Source organism: Leucoraja erinacea, chromosome 17 (genome assembly GCF_028641065.1).
Source record: "Leucoraja erinacea ecotype New England chromosome 17, Leri_hhj_1, whole genome shotgun sequence".
Lineage (NCBI taxonomy): Eukaryota > Metazoa > Chordata > Chondrichthyes > Rajiformes > Rajidae > Leucoraja > Leucoraja erinaceus.
In genome coordinates, this window is record NC_073393.1 from 42,143,491 (window position 1) to 42,160,739 (window position 17,249).

Consider the following 17,249-nt stretch of genomic DNA (forward strand, 5'->3'; position numbering starts at 1 on the left):
AGCAATTGAGAGGAGGAGAGTACAGGTGAATTCAGTGGGATCAGGGATGGGAGTAACGATTCATTTTGTCAGTGAGGGAGAGAAAGGTTGGGGAGGGAAGTTTGCAGATAGGTACGAGTCAAGCTAGTTACAGGAAGCCAATGATGGTGAGATGCATGTAGATTTAGGAGGAAAGCTTGTAGTTCCGCAGGAAATATACTAGTTTGAGGCCTGATATAGCGCTCTGGTCAGTTAGTCAGCGGATAGTGTATTTTATAGAACTGACGGTGCCTTGGGGGGGAACTAAGTGGATGAGGCTTATGAAAGGAAAAGGCTGAGATATGTAGAGTTGGCAGCAGAAGTTGAGCAGCGAGGATGGAGGGCAAGAGTACGTGTGGTAGAGGTGGGTTGTAGAGATTTAATAGCGAGATCCACCACCTCGCTATTTGGAGAGCTAGGAATTCGCAGACAGAGTTTGCGTTGTGCTGTAAAGCAAATGTCAGAGGCAGCAGAGCAAGGCAGTAGGTGGATTTGGTGGAGAAGAAATAGTGTCAGTTGGGGGCATGCAGTATGTGTGTTTCTTTGTAATTGTAGTCTGTGCAAGTGTATCCCGGTGCAAGGGAGATATTTGTGATGTTACAAGCTTAATGATGGGCTAGGATTAGTGGAAGATAGGATGCTGGTGTTTAGTATTTATTAGAGTGAGCTAATTGGTGGCAGCTTCCTATAGTTAGTAGATAGGAGTAGCATAGGTGGTGAGAGCAGATATTGAGGGGGGTGGTTCTGGGATGTCGGAACCAACTGTTGAGCCTTCCCGAGGTGTCGTGAGCCTAACTCAACGAGACACCAATGAAGGGAGGTGCCCACTTGATAACCCCAATTATATACTTGCATCTACAGGATTAGCTTTTGGTAATGCACTGAATCCATATCTCCGTTCCCTGCATATCCACATTCCTATCCAAACGCCTCTTAAGTGCCACTAGTGCATCTACCTCAACCTTTATCCCCTGCGGGTGGTTCTAGGCATTCACTGTGTAAAAAACTTGCCCCACACAACAACTTTAAACCTTTCCACTATCACCTTAAAGCTACAGCATCTGGTATTTGATCTTTCGGCTCTGACTATTGACCTTATCTATGTCTCTCATCATTTTATATCCATGCATTATCTCACCAGAGCTACGGTGAAGCATGTTACAATGTAATAATGTTCTTGCCTGGGCAACTGCTCCCTCCACTGAGACCTCTATCACTTGGAGCAACTGGCATATAGTATGGAGATAGTGATCGACTTCAGGAAGCAAAGCGGTACACATACGCATTGACGGCACCGTAGTAGAGATGGTTGAAAACTTCAAACTCCTAGGAGTCAATATCACTAACAACTTTTCCTGGACCACCCATATTGAACCAACGACCAAGAAAGCACATCGACGCCTCTGCTTTCTTAGAAAGCTTAGGAAGTTTGGCATGTCCCTAACAATTCTCGCCAACTTCGACAGATGCTCCAGAGAGAGCATTTTATCGGGACGTATCACAGCTTGGATTGGGAACAGCTCCATCCACGACCGCAAGAAATTGCAGCGAATTGTGGACGCAGCCCAGACCATCGCACAAACCAACCTCCCTTCCATTGACTCCATTTATACCTCACGCTGCCTCGGCAAGGCCAGCAGCATAATAATAGGACTAATCGCACCGTGGCCACTCCCCCTTCTCTCCTCTCCCATCGGGCAAAATGTATAGAAGTGTGAAAATGCACACCTCCAGATTCACGGACAGTTTCTTCCCAGCAGTTATCAGGCAACTGAACCATCCTACCACACTAGAGAGCAGTGCTGAACTGTTATCTACCTCATCGGAGACCCTCGAACTATCTTTGATCGGATTTTACTGGACTTAATGTTATTCACGGTATTCCTTTTATCGTGTATTTGTACAACAATGAATGGCTCGACTGGAAACTAGTATTGTCTTTTCGCTGACTGGTTAACATGCAACAAAAGCTTTTTACTGTACCTCGGTACACGTGACAATAAACTAATATAGAAACACCATCTCCTACAGTTTGCCCTCTAATTTACTTACTATCCTGGAATTGAAAGACTTCTTTCCTACAAAATGCTGCATCCATAACTTTGTATCTGTGGAAGTACGTCTGCAGAGGTAATGCAGAAATTCAAGAAAGTGACCCACTTGCCCCTTTAAGTGCAACTAGGAATGGCAATAAATGTTGGCCTGACCAGAGAGAGAAACAACTTATAAGTACATACATAAATCAAAATCATAAGATTTGGTATATGTTCTGCAGCAGATAACAAGGAAGGACCAATTCAGATGGTGTCAGATATTTTATTAATTATTGTGACTTCCTATTTTTTTTTCTGGGGACCCGTCATTTGTACTGGAAGCTATTTTGCATTCAAGTTCATTTTGTTTTTCAGCACAAAAACTAAATGTGAATTTTCTGTGGGATATTGTGAACAAAGTTGGGTGAATTTCCAACTTCCGTTTTCATTATTTCCATGTATATGTTAAATTACAATTTTCAATTACAATCGCTGGACAAATTATTTAATATGCTCACATTTGAAGTATCAAACTTAAAGTCTTAACATTTCAGGAGGTGGTTTTATTGTAATGTGTGCCTGTTATTTACTTATACATAAAGAATCGCACGGTACTATTCCATTAGTCTGTTTCAAAATAGCTACAGAAAGAACATAGCACAAGAATTTGACCGAATCAATCCGTAATGAGGCAAATGAGTAAAACAGAAGTAACAAACGCAAGCTTGGTTTTGCCTCATATATAAGATCTCATTGGAAATGTTTAGTTCATTTTAGTTTAGCTGAAAGATACAATGCGGAAACAGGCCCTTCGGCCCATGGCGTCCGTGCCGACCAGCGATCCCCGCACATTAACATTATCCACACACACTAGGGACTTCTTCTTCTTCTTGCGTATGGCCTGTACAGCCTAAAGTTGTAGGACAACTTGTACACTAGGAATAATTTATAATGATACCAAGCCAATTAACCTACAAACATGTACGTCTTTGGAGTGCGGGAGGAAACCGAAGATCTCAGACAAAACCCACCCAGGTCACGGGGAGAACATACAAACTCCGTACAGACAGCGCCCGTAGTCAGGATCGAACCAGGTGTTGTAAGGCAGTATCTTTATCGCCATGCTGCCATGACGCCCAGATCTATTGACTTGAAGCTTTGCCCAAAATATGATTAAATCTTGTTAGATAATATTAATGTCTATGGCATTGGAAAATGATTGAGAGGTATATCTCTGATTCATCATATGGCAAAAATCTCAATATTTTAATGCACTGCTTTAAAGATGAAAGAATATGTAAATTTGTGATAAATGTTTCTTCATTCTTTTCGAGTTAAGTCCGTAATTTATGATGTGGTTATGCTTTGGGAATACCAACGTTTATGCACATCTGTGTTTCTCACCTGGAAGTCAGATCTTGACTATTAATTCTCCATTTCCATATTACAAATTTCTGCCAAAGATTTCAATGTAAATTAACTTAGCCTGGGCTGATCAATTCCAGACTGGATATCAGAACATTGTTAAAATTCCTATGATATTCATAAACACAGCCCATGTGAATCTGTGTAAATAAGCTTCAACCACATGACTAAACTTTCCCACAGGCCAAGTTACTTCAACATTGTCACTAAATCATTTTGCAACAGATGTGAACATTGCAAAGCTCATAAAAAATATATCTTGCCTTTATTTATGTTGGTTGCCTTTTTCATGAAAGAAAAAGTCTTATTTTTGGGTCTTCTGCCTGTTCTTTTTTTTTTCTTTTTTTTTCCCCCCGAGCTGAAAAATAGCTGCAACTGACAAAAAGTAGAATAAAACAAAGTATTCTCTTTTCTTTAAATATAATTTAAAGTTATTAAATTACCTGCATGGTGGTGCAGTGGTAGAGTTGCTGCATTACAGCACTTACAGCATAGGAAACACGGGTTCAATCCCGACTACGGGTGCTGTCTGTATGGAGTTTGGTACATAGAAACATAGAAAAATAGAAATTAGGTGCAGGAGTAGGCCATTCGGCCCTTCGAGCCTGCACCGCCATTCAATATGATCATGGCTGATCATCCAATTCAGTATCCCGTACCTGCCTTCTCTCCATACCCACTGATCCCCTTAGCCACAAGGGCCACATCTAACTCCCTCTTAAATATAGCCAATGAACTGGCCTCGACTACCCTCTGCGGCAGAGAGTTCCAGAGATTCACCACTCTCTGTGTGAAAAAAGTTCTTCTCATCTCGGTTTTAAAGGATTTCCCCCTTATCCTTAAGCTGTGACCTCTTGTCCTGGACTTCCCCAACATCGGGAGCAATCTTCCTGCATCTAGCCTGTCCAACCCCTTAAGAATTTTGTAAGTTTCTATAAGATCCCCTCTCAATCTCCTAAATTCTAGAGAGTATAAACCAAGTCTATCCAGTCTTTCTTCATAAGACAGTCCTGACATCCCAGGAATCAGTCTGGTGAACCTTCTCTGCACTCCCTCTATGGCAATAATGTCCTTCCTCAGATTTGGAGACCAAAACTGTACACAATACTCCAGGTGTGGTCTCACCAAGACCCTGTACAACTGCAGTAGAACCTCCCTGCTCCTATACTCAAATCCTTTTGCTATGAAAGCTAACATACCATTCGCTTTCTTCACTGCCTGCTGCACCTGCATGCCTACTATCAATGACTGGTGTACCATGACACCCAGGTCTCGCTGCATCTCCCCTTTTCCTAGTCGGCCACCATTTAGATAATAATCTGCTTTCCTGTTTTTGCCACCAAAATGGATAACCTCACATTGATCCACATTATACTGCATCTGCCAAACATTTGCCCACTCACCCAGCCTATCCAAGTCACCGTGCAGTCTCCTAGCATCCTCCTCACAGCTAACACTGCCCCCCAGCTTAGTGTCATCCGCAAAACTTGGAGATATTGCCTTTAATTCCTTCATCCAGATCATTAATATATATTGTAAATAGCTGGGGTCCCAGCACTGAGCCTTGCAGTACCCCACTAGTCACTGCCTGCCATTGTGATACATGGGGTACATTCTCCCCATGACCACGTGATCTTCAGTTTCCTCCCACACTCCAAAGACGTACAGGTTTGTAAATTAATTAGCTTGGTATAAATGTAAATTGTCCCTAGTGTGTGTAGGACACTGGTGCAGGGATCACTGGTTGGTGCGGACTCGGTGGGCCGAAGGGCTTGTTTCCACGCTGTATCCCTAAACTAAACTGCAAACTAGTATCAAGGTATATGGATTGTGTTCTTGATTCAATGTATTAATTTGTTCTAAAAAAATAGTAAAACATTGAAGATACCTCACACAGTAAATGGTTGAAATACTCAACAGTTCAAGCAGCACCAAAGGGGGAGAAACTATTTATACTTCAAATCAATGAACTAGATATTAATATTTTCTAAAGATTGAATTGCTAGACATAAGGACCCAGCTTCAATCGCAAAAGAAATTCTGACTGAACTGCAAACAATTCAAATAAAATTGCAGAAAAGTAATATTCAATATTCAAGATTCAAGCGATTCAAGAGAGTTTATTGTCATGTGTCCCAGATAGGACAATGGAATTCTTGCTTTGCTTCAGCACAACAGGATATAGTGGGCATGAATACAGAACAGATCAATGTGTCCATATACCATTATATAAATATATGCACACATGAATAAATAATATTTTCTTTCTAATGATGATAGCATTAAGAACATAGAAGAGTACAGCACGGGAATGGGCACTTCAGTCCACAATGTTTGTGCCGAACATGATGCCGTCAAACTAATCCTCTCTGCCTTTACATGATCTAAATCCCTCAATTCCCTGCACTTCCATGTGCCTATCTAAAAGCTCTTTAACACCACTATGGTATCTGTCCCCACCCCCACACCTGGCAATGTATTCCAGGCCCCCACCACTCTTTGTGTACAAATATAACTTGCCCCGCACATCTCAATTAAACTTCCCCCTCTCACCTTCTCGTTTTGCCTTCAAGTATACTAAAAGGTTCTGGCTGTCTACACTAGCTATGCCTCTCATCATTTTATATACTTCTCTCTAGTCTCCCCTCAACGTCTGACATTTCAGAGAATACAATCCATGTCTATCCAACCTCTCCCTGTAGCTGAAACCCTCTAATCCAGGCAGCATTCCGGTAAACCTCCCCTGCACCCTCTCCAAAGCAGCCACAACGTTCCTGCAATGAGGTGATTAGAACAGCATGCAACACTCCAAATGCGGCCTAACCTCAAGGGCCTGTCCCACGAGCATGCGACCTGCATGTGGCAAACGCGACCTAAAGGGCCGGTCCCACCAGCATGCGGCAAGCGCGACCTAACGTGGTTGCTTGAGCCTTTCGGCATGCGGCAAGCACGACCAAACTAGAAGCAGGAGCCGCGTGGAGGTCGAGTGAGTTACACGGCGTGGAGGCAGCTGCGGGCCGGCAGGCCGTTGCCGCGCGGAATTTTTAAACACGGTCAGTTTTTCGGAGCCCTGCGCGATTTCGGGACCAGCTCCGCACAACTCCATACGGCTCCGCCGATCGAAGTGGGACTGGCCCCACGAGGCCGTACGGCTCAAGCGACCACGTTAGGTCATGCTTGCTGCATGCAGGCCCATGCTAGCGGGACCGGCCCTTAAGGTCGCGCTTGCCGCATGGAGTCGCATGCTCGTGGGACAGGCCCTTAAGTCCTATCATCAAGAGCTGCATCATGACTTCATGATTCTTTTCCTCAATACCCTTAGCAATGGAGGCAAGCATATCATATGCCTGCTTCACCACCCTATCTAATGTCGCTGCTGGCTTCAATGACCCATGAACTTGCTCTCCAACATCCCTCGGCAAATCAGTGCTGTTAAACCTTGTCATTAACTGTATACTTTCCCCTTACAATCAACCCCCCAAAGTGCAACACTCACACTTGCTCAACACTGCCCATTTGTTGCCCATTCTCTTCCAAATTGGAGTAAATCCTATCTCAAAGAATTCTCTCTCATGTTTTCCCTACTACTGATGTGAGGCTCACCAGCCTATAGTTCTCTGGATTCTCTCTACTTCCCTTCTTAAGCAAAGGAACAACATTGCTCACCCTCCTGTCCTCTGGCAAGAGAAGAAACCAATATCCTCATCAAAGCCCCCAATCTCCTCTTGCTTCTATCAGCAGTCTGGAATAGATCCCATCAAGCCCATGGGAACATATCCACTTTAATGCTCTTCAAGAGTCTCAGTACCACCTCCTTCACAATCTCAAAGTGCCCTAGCACATGTGTATGTTCCACACTGATCTCACTGTCCTTCACATCCTTCTCCCTGGTGAATATAGATGCAAAGTATTTATTTAGTACCTCATCCATATCCTCCAACTGCAAGCATAGATGCCCTCCTTTATCCCTGAGCAGTCCCTTCCCCCTGTTCATCCTTTTGTTTTTAACATTCATGTAAAACGACTTGAGATTTTCCTTGTGTAGGAAGAAACTGCAGATGCTGGTTTACACCAAAGATAGACACAAAATACTGGAGTAACTCAGCAGGACAGGCTGAGTTACTCCAGCTATTGCTTTACTCCAGTGAATGAAGAGTATCATCCCGAAACATCACCTATTCCTTCTCTCCAGAGATGCTGCCTGACCCATCGAGTTACTCCAGCATTTTATGTCTATTTTTTAAGATTTTCCTTTATCTCCAATTACAGTTCATAACTCCTTTTGGCCCGTCCAATTGCCCACTTGAGTTCCTCCCTACTTGCTCATATTCCTCATGTCCCATTTGCTGCGACCTTCCTAAACCTGACATACGCTTCCTTACTCTTCCTGAACAAGTTTACAACCTCCTTGGTCATCCACTGTTTCCTTAGCTTGTCCCTCCTCCTTACTGGAACATGCTGATCCTGCACTTTAATCAGCTGGCATTTAAATGACTCTCACATCATGTATGGATCTACCCAATAACAATCTACCCTCCATATCTCCTGCCTAATGACATTATAATCAGCCTTGCCCCAATTAAGTACCTTCCCCCAACATCCAGACCGGTCCCTATTCAAAACAATCTTAAGATCTATGGAAGATAGACACAAAAAGCTGGAGTAAATTAGTGGGTTAGACAGGATCTCTGGAGAAAGGTGACGTTTCAGGTCGAGAACCTTCTTAAAGCTTATGGAGTTGTGATCACTATCTTGGAATTGCTCTCCCAGCATAACAGCATTCACCTGGCCGGTCTTGTCTCCCAAGACAAGGTGGAGTATGGCCCCCCTTGAGTAGGGGTAAAAATATCCACTGCTGGAGTAAGTGGGACTAGCGTGGTGTTGATGTGTAAAATGGCCTAGTCCTAGGAGTGATTGAGAGGGAGACGAAAGCCTTGTGTGTGACAAGAGAGAAACCAGGGACCTTGGTTGAGATAGTAAGGAGGCCGGACAGCCTAGAGGGTGGTCAAAGCTCCAAGCACAAACCCAACAGTTAGGTTAGAGAACCTTGGAATAACCAAGATGGCGGTCAGGAACCCAGAAAATGGCTGGGAAGAATGCTACACTTCTGGATCACGTTATCTAGCTCGTTGTGACAGAAACCTGATACTGCAGGAATCCCCATTTTAAATAGGACAGAACCTGTGACCCATCCATCATGGAACCCAGCCCACCAGCAGGCCGTAGCCATCAACTCAGCAGAATTCCAGGTTCAGCCCTAGGCCTAGAGCCTCCACACTGCCGGCTCGAACACCAACTATCCTGCGTTCTACTGCTCCATCCTCTACTGCCAAGAAGCAGCCTCAATAATGGTGTCATTGGATCCTGCGGCCCTTCTCCCTCTTTACCCGCACCACCCCTCACTAGTGCACCACTCCTCCCCCCCCCACCCCACACCTTCTCTTCGCTGAACCACCCAAGCCTCCTTCCACCCTTCTGCCCCCCTCTGTCACTCTCCAGCCCTCACCCCTGTCATGTTTTCACCATCCTCCATCACCTGCCTCTCTGCGATACAGAATGGTCTGTCCTCAACAGATGTCTAAAGGGCCTGTCCCACGACCATGCGACCTGCATGCGGCAAGCGCAACAAAACCGGAAGCGGGGTTAGGTCGCGTTTGCCGCATGGAGTCGCATGCTCGTGGGACAGGACCTTTACCGTTGTACCTCTCCCCCAAACCTCAATGAGTTCCACGTTCGCCACCAGATAGGGCTTGTTTTCCTTTGCTGCCGTGCCTTCGTCTATGGGACGGAGTCCTCACCACCCGGTGACGACCCCCTTCTCCCATCTCCAACATTCCTTCTCCTCTTGGCCTCCCCCCGGGCAACCATTTACCCTCTCGGGACCTTTTTATTTCTAACTGCCTGCGAGACACCAACGGTCTCGACTTCTCTACTCCCCTTACCCACTCTAATCTCACCCCCTCCAGACCCCATCCCTTCTGCTCACTTCACAACAAAGCCGACAACAAGAGGGTAGTTCTATCTGGCGAGCTGACCTCTACCGCAATGAGGCCAGGCGCCAGCTCGCTTACACCTTGCTCCCCTTCCTCGATCTCTCTGTCTCCATCACAGGATACTGACTATCGATAGACCTCTACGATAAATCTACCGACTCTCACAGCTATCTGGGCTGCACTTCTTCCCACCCTGCCTCTTGCAAAATGCTATTCCCTACTCTCAATTGCTCCATCTCCGCTTCATCTGCTCCCAAGATGAGGTGTTCCATACTAGAACATCTGAGATGTCCTCATTGTTCAGGGATCATGGCTTCCCACTTTCTGTCATAGATGAAGCCCTCCCATGTCTCCCCTCTGTGTCGTGTGGTTCTGCTCTTGTTCCCCCTTCCCCAGATGCAGCAAGAACAGAGTTCCCCTGGGCCTCACCTCTCACCCCATTAGCCTCCACATCCAACACATTATCCTCTGACGTTTCCATCATCTCCTAAGGGATCCCACCACCAGTCACATCTTTCCATCTCCACCCTATTTCAGCTTCCACAGGGGCCACTCCCTCCGCAACTCCTTGGTTCACTCATCCCTTCCCACCCAAGCCACCATTCTCCCCGGGTACATTCCCCTGCAACTGCAGGAGATGCAAAACGTGTATTATACCTCCTCCCTCAACTCCATCCAGGGACCCCGACAGTTCTTTCAGATTAGACTGAGGTTCACATGTACCTCCTCCAACCTCGACTACTGCATCCGGTGTTCCTGATGTGGGCTCCTGTACATCGTCGAGACCAAACGTGGATTCGACGACCGTTTCGCTTCAAACTGGATCACCCGGTTGCCAACCATTTCAACTCCTTTTCCCATTCCCACACTGACCTTGCTGTCCTGGGCCGCCTCCATTGCCAGAGTGAGACCACTCACAGTTGGAGGAAAAGCACTTCATGTTTCGCTCGGGAAGCTTCCCACCCACCAGAATTAACATTGAGTTCTCTAATTTTAAGTAACATCTACTTAATATAGAAACATAGAAAATAGGTGCAGGAGTAGGCCATTCGTCCCTTCGAGCCTGCACCGCCATTCAATATGATCATGGCTGATCATCCAACTCAGTATCCTGTACCTGCTTTCTCTCCATACCTCCTGATTCCTTTAGCCACAAGGGCCACATCTAACTCCCTCTTAAATATAGCCAAATGAACTGGCCTCAACTACAACCTGTGGCAAAGAATTCCAGAGATTCATCTGAGATTCATCTCAGTGTAAAAGATTTCCCCTTAAAACTGTTTTTCTGAACTCCCCATCGGGAACAATCTTCCTGCAGTCCAACCCCTAAAATTTTGTATTTCCCCTTCCCCCCCTCAATCCTTAAACTGTACAAGACCCCTTGTCCTGACATCCCAGAAATCTCTGGTGAACCCCTGTACAAGAATCGGGAACAATCTTCCTGCATCTAGCCTGTCCAACCCCTTAAGAATTTTGTAAGTTTCTATAAGATCTCCCCCCTCAATCTTCTAAATTCTAGCGAGTACAAGCCGAGTCTATCCAGTCTTTCTTCATATGAAAGTCCTGACATCCCAGGAATCAGTCTGGTGAACCTTCTCTGTACTCCTGGTCCTCTATGGCAAGAATGTCCTTCCTCAGATTAGGAGACCAAAACTGTACACAATATTCCAGGTGTGGTCTTACCAATCAAGATCCTGTACAGTTGCAGTAGAACCTCCTTGCACCTATACTCAAATACTTTTGCTATGAATGCTAACATACCATTCGCTTTCTTCACTGTCTGATGCACCTGCATGCCTACTTTCAATGACTGGTGTACCATGACACCCAGGTTTTGTTGCATCTCCCCTTTTCCTAATCGTCCACCATTCAGATAACAGTCTATTTTCCTGTTTTTGCCAACAAAGTGGATAACCTCACATTTATCCACATTATACTGCATCTGCCATGCATTTGCCCACGCACCCAGCCTATCCAAGTCATCTTGCAGCCTCCTAGCATCCTCCTCACAGCTAACACAGCCCCCCCAGCTTCATGTCCCTCCATAACCTAACATTTATGCAATGATTCTCCCGGTCTCCGGGGAGGAGGCAGCTGTTTTTCAAACCGCCGCGCTACCTACAATTACGCCTCCATTCGGAAATCCAAAATCATCCGAAATACAAGTGTCTGGTCCCAAGGCTTTCGGATAAAAAGGTTGTGCCCCTGTATTGCCTTCAATTCCCTCATCCAGATCATTAATATATATTGTAAATAGCTGGGGTCCCAGCACTGAGCCTTGCGGTACCCCACTAGTCACTGCCTGCCATTGTGAAAAGGACCCGTTTACTCCTACTCTTTGCTTCCTGTTTGCCAAACAGTTCTCTATCCACATCAATACTGAACCCCCAATACCGTGTGCTTTAAGTTTGTATACTAATCTCTTATGTGGGACCTTGTCGAAAGCCTTCTGAAAGTCCAGATATAACACATCCACTGGTTCTCCGTTATCCACTCTACTAGTTACAACTTACACTACCATCCCCTCTGCCCTCCCTTCTTGCCCCCTTCCTCCACCCTAGTCATTTCATCAGTTCCACAGTTTCCTTCTTGAGATCTCTCCTTCCTAATGCAACAATGGATCATTTGTGGCCGGCACTGATTGATCCTAGCCTTTTCTTGCCTCCACCCCCTACTTTCTGTCTGAGGTCCCATCCCAAAACGTCACGTCCTTTTTCTCCAGTGATGCTGCCTGACCCGCTGATTTCCTCCAGCACTTTGTGTTTACCTTTGGTATAAACCAGCCATCTGCATTTTGTAGTTTCTACATGGAACCAACCTTTTTGGTACAAACATGCCAATATCTATACTCCACTCATGTATCTCCTATCTTCCCTGATTCAACACCATTGGCATTGGACTCAAGTTCTTTGTCATTTATTTAATACTGGTCTCCATTTACATTGTATATTTTTAATTTCAGTTTTGCCAAAATTTATTTGCTTTGAAACAACATGTTTTTCATCTAATTAACCATCATTTAAAATTGAAAAATCAAAGCTTTGCACTGTACTAATGTCCATAAACCTTGACTAAATGTGAGCTATGTGCAGCACAGTGTAAATATTACAAGGGCCAATCTGTACACTTTGGCAATGCTCCACACAGTATAAATCTCTGAAAGATAATCTGACAAAGAATGTTTCCAAAGAGAAGGATTCCAAGGTTTTACCCATTGTGGTTCTCTGTACGTAGTAACAGCGCAGCAGATGCATTGATTAGCAGTCTAGACACTCCTGGAGCCACCCAAGAACATCGAAAATAGGCACAGGAGTAGCCCACCTACACTCCTCACCTCCCTGCCCAGCAATCGCACAAGTTCCTATTCATGGCCTGTTGCCCCCCTCTGATCATTTATGAATGAATGAATGAATGAATATTTTATTGTCACATGTGACAAGTCACATTGAAATTATTTGCTTGTATACCCAAGATGTGCAAACGGTCGGCACACGTTTCTATCCAGGGACGCCTCCATTGCCAGAGTGAGGCCACACACAGATTGGAGGAATAGTACTTCATATTTCCATAGTGTAGCTTACCATCCAGCAGTACGAACATTGAATTTTAAGTGACATCTGCATACACTCCCATCCCCTCCCCTCCCCTCCCCCCCCCTTGCCCACTTTCTCCACCCTAGCCATTTTACCAGTTCCACAGATTCCTGTTCCACCTGCCATGCTGTTGCTAAGTGCAGAGAGCTTACAAAGTTACAAAGTAACCTGTATCAGGTCCTCCTTTGTTCTTCCCACCCCTGCCCTCCCTTCACGGCGGTACCCCCACACCGGGTCCTCCTTTGTTATTCCCCCGGCGGTGGCGTCCACCGACTTCCACGTCGTCCGTTGGCGCACTAGATGACCGTCGCACTGACCTCCTCCACGATTACCGCCAGGTCCCTTCCTGATGCCTCCACGTCACAATGTACTGCAGATACTTACCCACTCATTTTCCTCTGATTGTTAAAAATGTGCACAAAAATGTGTGAGAAAAAGACTGTGATTAGTCACCTTTTCAACGCCTCTCATGATTTTTTTAAAAGTCATCTCTCAATCTCCAGGGTAAATATCTCAGCCCATCCAGCCTCTCCTTATAACTCAAGCTCTCAAATCCTGGTAACATCCTGGTGCATTTTGTCTGACATCATTCCTGTATCTGGGTAACCAGAACTGCACACAACACGTACATCATAAGATTGGATATAAATGCGATAACATTATTTAGAATAAAAGTTAAAGAAATTAAATTAACTAGGTCAAATGGGGAAATCCGTTAGTCTTTGTGATTACATCCCTGCATTTTTAATAATTTCGGGCAAAAGCAATGATGGTGTAATTCTACTTATTTTGCTTTGGTTATGATGCCATGCAGGTACATAGAACCAATGATACCGATACGTAATATGTCAAGCAAATTAGGATCAGTCGAATTTATATCAATGGTAGAAAAAGTGAAGGAATCACCTCCTAAAGGGAAAAACAAACAAAATTATGAATAATTGTCATGTATTTCAAATAGGAAGACATTAATGAAAATGCCTTATCCGCATTCACAAAATGGCTCTCAAAGGAAGCCATATAATATAATAATGACTAATAGAACACAGGAATTCAAGAGGAATCTTCAGTTGAAAGGTTGATAATCCTGCATTGGGAACGGGGCAGCACGGTGGCTCAGCGGTAGAGTTGCTGCTTTACAGTGCTTACAGCATGAGAGACCCAGGTTCGAACCTGACTACGGGTGTTGTTTGTATGGAGTTTCTACGTTCTCCCCATACCCTGCGTGGGGTTTCTCCAAGGTCTACGGTTTCCTCCCACACTCCAAAGACGTACAGGTTTGTAGGTTAATTGGCTTGGTAAAATTGTCTCTAGTGGGTGTAGGGTAGTGTTAATGTGCGGGGATCGCTGGTTGGTGTGGACTTGGTGGACGAAGGGCCTGTCTCCCTGCTGCAACTCTAAACTAAACTGAACTAAACTGGAGCACCCTTTTAAAACTCACTATCAAATGCACTTACAGACTAGTTACAATTATAATCATCTTGTAGTCTGTTCATTTTTTTCTTCGGCATCAAATTCAACCCCTGGACCCCACCTTTGCCCTGCTGGCTCTATTAAACTTGGTGTTATCCTCAAATGTTGAAAGCATGACATTTATGCAGAACTCAGTGGGAAGTATTCCCAACCACAAATGACAGATAAAACCCCCTGGCTTCATACCTGTGCAGGACTGCTTGATTATCAATGAAGCCCACTGATCTATGTGATTAAGGTATTGGATTCCAGAGAGCTGGCGTGATTTTGACATTCATTGCCAGGTGAATCATGTTAGTCATTTCAGTTATACAAATAAAGTCACATTTATATATTGCCTCTCACACTCTACAATGGAGTCATGTGTTTTGGTTATTGTCACCCTATATTTTTGGCTATGATTTACTCCAGTCACTCTGTGCTGTCAGCTATAATCAATCAATCAATCAAAACTTTATTGTCATTTTGAAATACATTGATATATGCAATTCTAAACGAAATTCCGTTGCATTTGGGTCCCCGTGCAACAGAAAAATAAACAGAAGGATAAAATGGATAAAAAGATAAAATAGATAATGGTGGCGGCCCATTTACATGGCATTCAAGAGTCTGATGGCTCATGGGAAGAAGATGTTGCAAAACCTATAAAACAGGCCACAGAGGCCTCTTTATATTTTTTTAATCACAGTGGCAAATAACTCACCATTCAGTCTCCACATGTCCTCCAGGGGACTTTGTTTCCGTTCTCCTTTCAAATTCCTTCATTCTCTTCAAATTCCTAGGAGTCAATATCACCAACCTCTCCTGGACCACACTTATTGAAGCAACGACCAAGAAACCACACCAACGCCTCTAATTCCTTAGGAAGGTCGACATGTCCCCTACAACTCTCACCGACTTCTACACATCCACCAAAGAAAGTATTTTATCACTGTCTATTTTATCAGGATGCATCACAGCTTGGTTTGGGAAAAGCTCCATCCAAGACCGCAAGATATTGCAGCGAATTGTGGGCTCAGCCCAGACCATCACACAAACCAACCTCCCTTCTGTTTACTCAAATTACACCTCACACTGCCTTGGCAAGGCCAGCAGCGTGATCAAGGACAAGTCGCACCCTGGCCACTCCCTCTTCTCCCCTCTCAGGCAAAAGTACAGAAGTGTGAAAATGCACACCTCCAGATTCAGGGGTATTTTCTTCCCAGCTGCTATCAGGCAACTGAATCATCCTACCACAACCAGAGAGCAGTGTGGAACTACTATCTACCTCACTGGTGACCCTCGGACTACCTTTGATGGTCCGGTGGCTTTGATGGCTTTATCTTGCACTAAACGTGATTCATCTGTACACTGTAAATGGCTTCATTGCAATCAAGTGTTGTCTTTCCGCTGACTGGATAGCACGCAACAAAAGCTTTTCAATGTACCTCAGTACATGTGACAATAACCATATTACATATAACCATATAACAATTACAGCACGGAAACAGAGGGCTCTTTATATTTTTTTAATCACAGTGGCAAATAACTCACCATTCAGTCTCCACATGTCCTCCAGGGGACTTTGTTTCCTTTCTCCTTTCAAATTCCTTCATTATCTTCAAATTCCTAGGAGTCAATATCACCAACCTCTCCTGGACCACACTTATTGAAGCAACGACCAAGAAATCACACCAACGCCTCTACGTCCTTAGGAAGTTCGATCATCCGGCCCTACAAGTCCGTGCCGAACAACATTTTCCCCTTAGTCCGACCTGCCTGCACTCATACCATAACCCTCCATTCCCTTCTCATCCATATGCCTATCCAATTTATTTTTAAATGATACCAATGAACCTGCCGACACCACTTCCACTGGAAGCTCATTCCACACCGCTACCACTCTCTAATAAACTAAACTAAACTAAATTAAACTTTTGCACCGATGTACTCATGGATATACTTAGCCATGATCATATTGAATGGCGGTGCAGGCTCGAAGGGCCGAATGGCCTGCTCCTGAACCTATTTTCTATGTTTCTATGTTTCTCTGTTTCTATGGTTTGTTTTAACTAGAGAGCATGCAAAACAAAGCTGTTCATTGTATCTCTCCACGAAACAATATGAAGCCTTTTGGGGCTGTATTAGAATTGGTTTATTATTGTCACGTGAACTGAGTGAGATGCAGTGAATCGTTTGTTTGCAATCCAGCCAAATCATACTAGACACAAGTATTGGCAGGCCATACAGATATACAACGGCTAATGTAAATAGAAAAATACCATAGGGAAAATATGTTTCAGCATTATAGTGATGCGTATAATATTTTATCATAATGTAATTACACTTGTATCTTACTGTGGTTAAAAAAGAAATATTAACAAGGAATGTGAGAGGTGAACTCACAATTTCAGAGCAGAAGCGATTAAGGAGTCTAGTCTGTTGAATTTTTTTACTGTTCTTTTTACAATCCATGTTCTCGGGATATCCAAATCCAAATTTTATTAGTTATTTATGTTACGACATCGGATGGAAGCTGCATACCAAATCTCGTTGCGCTTATGTACAATGACAATAAAATATATTATTATTATTATTATTATTATTATTAGTGGGGTTTATTTGTCATTACTAATGTTGTCAGAACTGTCTAATAACTTTAGCATAATCATGACTTTAAAGTCATAAGTGATAGGAGCAGAATTAGGCCATTTGGCCCATCAAGTCTGCTCCGC